The following is a 6773-nucleotide window of genomic DNA, read 5'->3' as shown; positions in this document are numbered from 1 at the left end:
TTGGGGGCGATCAGGTCAGCAGGCAGAGGCAGTTAGGGGCAATCAGGCAGGCAGGCAGGTGAGCAGTTAGGAGCCAGAGGTTTTGGATTGTGAGAGGGATGTCCGACTGCCGGTTTAGGCCTGATCCTGGAGATCAAGCCTAAACCTGCAGTCAGATATCCTCTGAGGGGTACCGTATTGGAGAGGGTGCAGGCTGGGCTGAGGGCCCCCCCCCATCCATGCACTAATTTTGTGCTCCAGGCCTCTAGTCCTATATAATAAAAGCCTAATATGCTAAGTGTCAGATCATCCGGTCGGCCATTCAAACAATTGAAGTGTAATTTGCTAATGATATGCTAAGACCACTCAACTACTTGCTATGATGTGCACTGACCACCAGGGGGCAGACGCTCTGACCAGTAGGTTAGCTTGCTGCTGGGGTCCAGCTGACTGGGACTGAGTGAGATGAGCCAGACACACCCGGGAGCCCTGCTATGGTTCTTCCCCCACTGGCCAACCTCCCACATTCCTCCCCAGCCCTGACTGTACACTGGTCGGGTCCCTCAGCCTGGCCTGCACCCTTTCACAATCCAGGACCCCTCAGGGGATGTTGGAGAGCCAGTTTTGGCCCAATTCCACAGGCCGGGCCTGGGGACCCCACTGGTGCACAAATTCGTGCACCGAGCCTCTGGTGTTTACAATAAAACTTTTCTTTTGGTCCCAGCCAGTTTGGCTCAGTGGATAGAGCATCGGCCTGTGAACTGAACGGTCCCAGGTTCGATTCCGGTCAAGGGCACATGTCCGGGTTGTGGGCTTGATGACCAGTGGGGGACTTGCAGGAGGCAGCCAATCCATGATTCTCTCTCATCATGGATGTTTCTATCTCTTTCTCCCTCTTCCTTCCTCTCTGAAATCAATAAAAATATATTATAAAAAAACAACAACAAAAAAAACCTTTTCTTGTGACAAACTTGTGAATTAACGTGGCTTAAAGATTCTGTCCACTCTGTGATTAAGAGTGATGGAAATCAGTTTCCCTCTTCCTTTTGAAAATAAATTATTCTTCCCTTAACGATTATCCCTGAACTCTCCTGAATTTGCTGCTGCTTCATATACTAAATTATAACAATCAGTATTTACACATAGGCTAATGCACTTTTCTGAATCAGACAACCCCCTTCCCTGGACTTTGTGATCCTTCCTACCCCTGGCTTGCTTCTCTCCTTGAAATCACAGCCAGTTATTGAAGGTTCTTTCTCTACCCTTACAACTGCTCTCTCTTTTTCTAAATTCAATATATGTACATATCTACACATATGCAGATATATATTATATGCATATAATTTCAGCCATTTTATTATTTGAAGACTAATAGCATTGACAATGTTCAATTATGTTAAACCTCTCTTCCAAGAATGCCTAAAATCTTAAAATGACAGTTAATTCCTCAATATTTCTTCAAGTGATTTAGGTTGATAATATAAACTTGTATTTGTCATACCCTCTCCTCTCACCCAAGTGCTTCCTCTGCATTCCCCTCTCTATGTTGTGTTTTCTCTTTTTTCTGCCTTTATAAGAAGCTTTACTCTTCTCACAAAGCAAGAGACTGACTCCACTTGCTCCCATGTCCCCTTCCTTTTCTATCAAAGAGGTACTCCCCTTCTAGTTCTAATTCTAGATCAAAGGCCCTGGGGAAGTATCCTAATTTGATAGCCTTGGTTCAGATACCTGTTCATGTAATTTGCAGAGTCAGAATACAATGCCTGTCAGCCTTCACTAGCACCATAATATAGGAAAGGATCATTTTCTGATTTCCAGAAAAATAAAGAGTACTACTTGAGGCAGATCCATTATAATGCCTGACATGATTTCTGTCTCCACACTTCTAGATATCATACTAACTCCAGTTTCTCTCTTGTCCTCTAGAATGTGCTTGCCTGAGACCTAAAGTGTGATTAAGTACCTCATCTATTTTCTCTGATGGGCAACTATACTCACCTCAATTTTCACACTTTTTGCATTACATTTTCAAATTATACAGATACTTTATTTAATTACAAACTGTGAAGATCAGGGAACAAAAATTCCTATATTATCTGTTGCTATAAACACTAACTATGGCACAGTGCTTAGCATGTAGTAATTGCTTAGTATTTGTTTAATGAAAATAGGTAAATGAGTGAATAATATCTCTCTTGTTATGACTTTGTTAAATATATACTGTTCATGCTCAGCTCTAATCCCTTTCCCCTGATTTCAATTCTCTAATCTTAGATGATTTCATGCAAATTAGAGCCTTAATAATCACCTATACAGATTCACAAGTTTATGTTACTAAACTTATTTTTTATATTTTACATTACCAATCTTTTCTTTGAGTCCCATCTCATATAACTGATTTCTTAGTTGCACATCAAATACATCACAGCCATCTGAATTCATGATCTTCCCAACCATTAAACTACCTGAATGTTGACCTTAAGCTGCTTATTTTCTGGTGCTTCCCATTACATGTAATGGCACCACCGACTATGAATTTAAACAAGCCATAAATCTAGGATCCATTCATAATAACTTATTTGTCTTCCTACAAAGCCATCCTTATCAATTTACATCCAAAACATTATCTTCATATTCTCTGACTGCACTTGGATCCACATTACTACCACATGACCAGGGATGTTGCAATAGTTTACTTTCAATGACAGGCCATCCGCCCTGACTCTAAGGTGCTGTCCTCAGAGCAGCAGGATTAACCTTCTTCTAAATGTAAATCTGATCATATCCTCCTCCTGCTTAATTGCATTGATATACTTATGGTGCTGATGTTTTCAAATATGTCCTCCAACCATTTGATACTCTTTCTTTTTAGAGGTGGAGCCTAAATTCTCTCCTCTTAAATGTGGGTTGAACTAAGTGAATCACCTCTAAGAATAAAGTTAAAGTACAAATGATGATAGGCAACCTTGGACACAGGTCATAAAAGTCACCACACCCTCCTATTTGCTCTCTTGGGTCCCTTGTGGAGTGGGGGACTTAGCTGCCCTGTTATGAGGATACACAGGCAGCTTAGAGAAAGGTCCACATCCCAAGGAAGTGAGCCTCCTGCCAACAATCCTGTGAGTGAACCACCTTGAAAGTAGTTTCCTCTAGTCCTGATCAAACCTTTCGATGACCACAGCCCCTGCTGACATCTAGTCTGCAGCACAGCAGAGACCTGGACCCAGAACCACCAGATAAATTGCTCCCAAATACCTCATTAACACAAATATGTAAAAATAAAGCATTTCTCTCTTAAGCCATCAAGTTTTGCTATGAAGCAGATGGTAATGATGTCAATATCCTAATAATTAAGCTTCTTAACATCACCTACTAGAATCTCAACAGTCTGGTCACTGCTACCTTTTCATTCTCTTTATGTGCTACTAGAGGCCCAGTGCATGAAATCATGCACTGGGGGTGGGGGTGGGGGGGATGTCCCTCAGTCTGTCCTGTGCCCTCTCCCAGTCTGGGACTTAGAGCTCCTTACCGCTCGACTCGCTGCTCCTTAGCACTGCCATGGAGGTGGGAGAGGCTCCTGCCATTGCTGCTGTGCTCGCCAGCTGTGAGCCCTGCTTCTGGCTGAGCGGAGCATCTGCCCCCCAGTGGTCAGTGCACATAATAGCGACTGGTCGTTCTGGTTGTTCCACCATAATGGTCGCTTAGGCTTTTATTATATAGATGACTTCTGATCCTTGCACACTCCAGCCACAGTGGCCTTATCATTTTATTTTTTAAAATATATTTTTACTGATTTCAGAGAGGAAGGGAGAGGGAGAGAGAGATAGAAACATCAATGATGAGAGAGAAGCATTGATTGGCTGCCTCCTATGTGCCCCCCACCAGGGATTGAGCCCATAACCCAGGCATGTGCCCTGACTGGGAATGGAACCTGGACCTCCTGGTTCATAGGTTGATGCTCAACCACTGAGCCTCACCGACTGAGCCACAGTGGCCTTTTAATCCCGAGTGTTTTCTGTAACTCCTGCTATTGTAGCACAGGACTTTTTTTTCACATTATATACCCTCTTTTGAAAAATTTTTTTTATTGTTTTATTACCATAGTAACACCTCATCTTTTAAAACTCAGCTCAAGGACCAGTCTTCCCAGAGCTTTTTGTACTTCACTATTATTCCTTTTACTGTACCTTGTCTCTTGTGGTGCTTTTATATTGTGGATTTATGAGTGCTTATATTTGATTATTATTAATCCTACTGGTAATGTGCCTGAGTTTTGTATCATTATATTCTGAGAGCTACCATAGTTCTGGGCACTGGAAATAAGTCAGTATATGACTAATATCAAGGTGCAACACTATAGAAGCAAACTATTTGATACTGCATTTCAGTTACATGGTACAAGGTAGATCGGTTCTTTTAGAAATGTATTAATTCTTACAAACTTCAAATGTATTGTCCTTCAAAGGAGCTAAAAAATGAAAAAGAAAAGGACAACTGAAAATCCACTTTAAAAACTGAGATAACAAGTTTGATTAATGTGAATACTTAAATTTATAGTTTAGTGTATTCAGCAGATGGCACAGTTATTTCAACATTTTTTAGACACATCCATAGTATAAAGTATTTCTTCATGAATCTGTAGAAAGCTCGCAAAAAAGCACTCTTCTTTCAGAAACTCTCGCTTACACATTTCAAAGTGATGGGAGTAACATTGCCAGTAGAGCTCCCATTAATGTCAATGAGAATCATTGACAATTCCCCAGCAATACTTGGAAAACATCTTCATTGTTGCCTTGGGGCTATTGCTAATGCTGTGCACAAATAAGATGCAGCTCTTAAAGAGACAATTGCTTTTATACTGTGGAGCCTGTATCTTCATTGATGCTAAACAGAGATGGCATACAAGAATGCATGATTCTTTTTACTTATCTGAAAGGCAGTATTACAGTTTTTCTCAACTGTGTCCTCATTTAAAATAAGCAGAATAAATCTTTCTCAAAATAATGCTCTAATATGATTAAATAGAGATGACATTTTTTTCAAATACATACATTACAAAACACTGTAGAATCACCCTATTCATGGACCAGTTGCTGGCATTTCTCTTTAGATGAGTAAATCAATAACTATGGGCTAAAATTGACTTACTATAATTGTAATTTAAAATTATATAAATTATTTTTATTTTTTATCTAAACATAAGGTTACTAAAATTAGAAAACCAAAAGAAAAAGGATATTTTTATGTGCTTTCTAGAACTCTATTCTTTAGTAATGATATTTTAAGGGGGTAAAATATTCTAAATATTCTATCATCTAAATACTAACCTGGGCCTCACAGGTGAGCCTTCCTGTTCTTCTGTCAAATGTAAATACTTTCACAAATCATTAATATCAAACAAGAGCACCCTGTAATCATATCTGAACACAGACAGGATCATGAACATTGTCCAGAACACAAAGATGATCAGCAACCTCCATGCAGGATAATGTGAATTGCTTCACTATTTATAGATTTAGCCTCACTATGGTTTTTCCTCCTCCTGATAACATTTAAGATAGACAATCATAAAAAAATACCTGTTCATAACTCAGAATAAAGACACTTCAAAACAACAATAACAAAAAACAACAACAACAACAACCAAAATCCTGATTTGTCAGATTCCCGATTCTAGGTTTTTGAAGGTATATGCATAAAGCATTGCAATGAGAAAGAAGGAATTGAAAGTGAATGTTTAAGAGAACTGTAAATAGCATAAGTGACTATTATATTTTGTTCTTCCACTTCTTCCATAATTGTTTTCTGGGCTTCCAATTTACTGTAAGGGAACAAGGATTTTAAAAATAAGCAGACTTGCCTTTTCTAACTGATTAAATAGAGTCAAAAAGGAGAAGGTAGGACTGGCTCTAGTTAATAGAAATCAATGAAAGTCCTTGGTAACTAAAAAATGGTGTTGGTCTCTTTATTTGTTAAAAATATTTTATTTATATCTGTGAGTTTTATGAATTTATTTTTCTTGTTTCTTCATTTATTATTTTCAGTTTTAGATGAGTGAAATCATATGGTTCTTGATTTTTTTTTTGTCTGACCTATTTCACTTAGCATATTCTCAAGGTCCCTCCATGTTACAAATAGCAGTATTTCATCATTTCTTATGGCTGAGTAGTATTGCATTATATAAATATAAATATATATGTTATCACATATTCTTTATCCAGTCCTCTGTCGAGGGACACTTCAGTTGTTTCCATGTCTTGGCCACCATAAATAATACTGCAGCATTATTAACATAGGGGTGCATATATCTTTATGAATATACTAGAGGCCCAGTGCATGAAAATTCATATACTGGAGGGGGGGGGGATCCCTCAGCCTGGCCTGCCCCCTCTCACAGTCAGGGGAAGGCAACGCCCCCATCACACCTCTGCTGCTTCCCCTGCCAGCAGTGTAAGCCTCGGCCAGTCCTGGTTACCTGAGCCTCAGGCAGCCCTGGGTGGCTGGGCAACCGCCATCTGAGGCTTGCCTGCGTGTCAGGCATCAGCTTGGCAGCCGCCATCCGAGACTTGCCTGTACCCTGGGTGGCTGGGGGGCTGAGTGGACTGGGCGTCGCCATCTGTGGCTGTGGGCACTGCCATCTTTGTGATGGTGTAAGGGTCAATTAGCATATTCCCTCTTTATTAGATAGGATGTTTTCAAACGTTTTGGGTAGAAAAGGGATTGCTGGGTCATATGATAACTTTATTTTTAATTTTTTGAGGAACCTCCATATTGTTTTTCATAGGGGCTGTACC

This window comes from Myotis brandtii, unplaced genomic scaffold (assembly GCF_000412655.1).
Source record: "Myotis brandtii unplaced genomic scaffold, ASM41265v1 scaffold14, whole genome shotgun sequence".
NCBI lineage: Eukaryota > Metazoa > Chordata > Mammalia > Chiroptera > Vespertilionidae > Myotis > Myotis brandtii.
The sequence above is the reverse complement of the archived record's forward strand: the minus strand, read 5'-3'. Positions refer to the sequence as shown.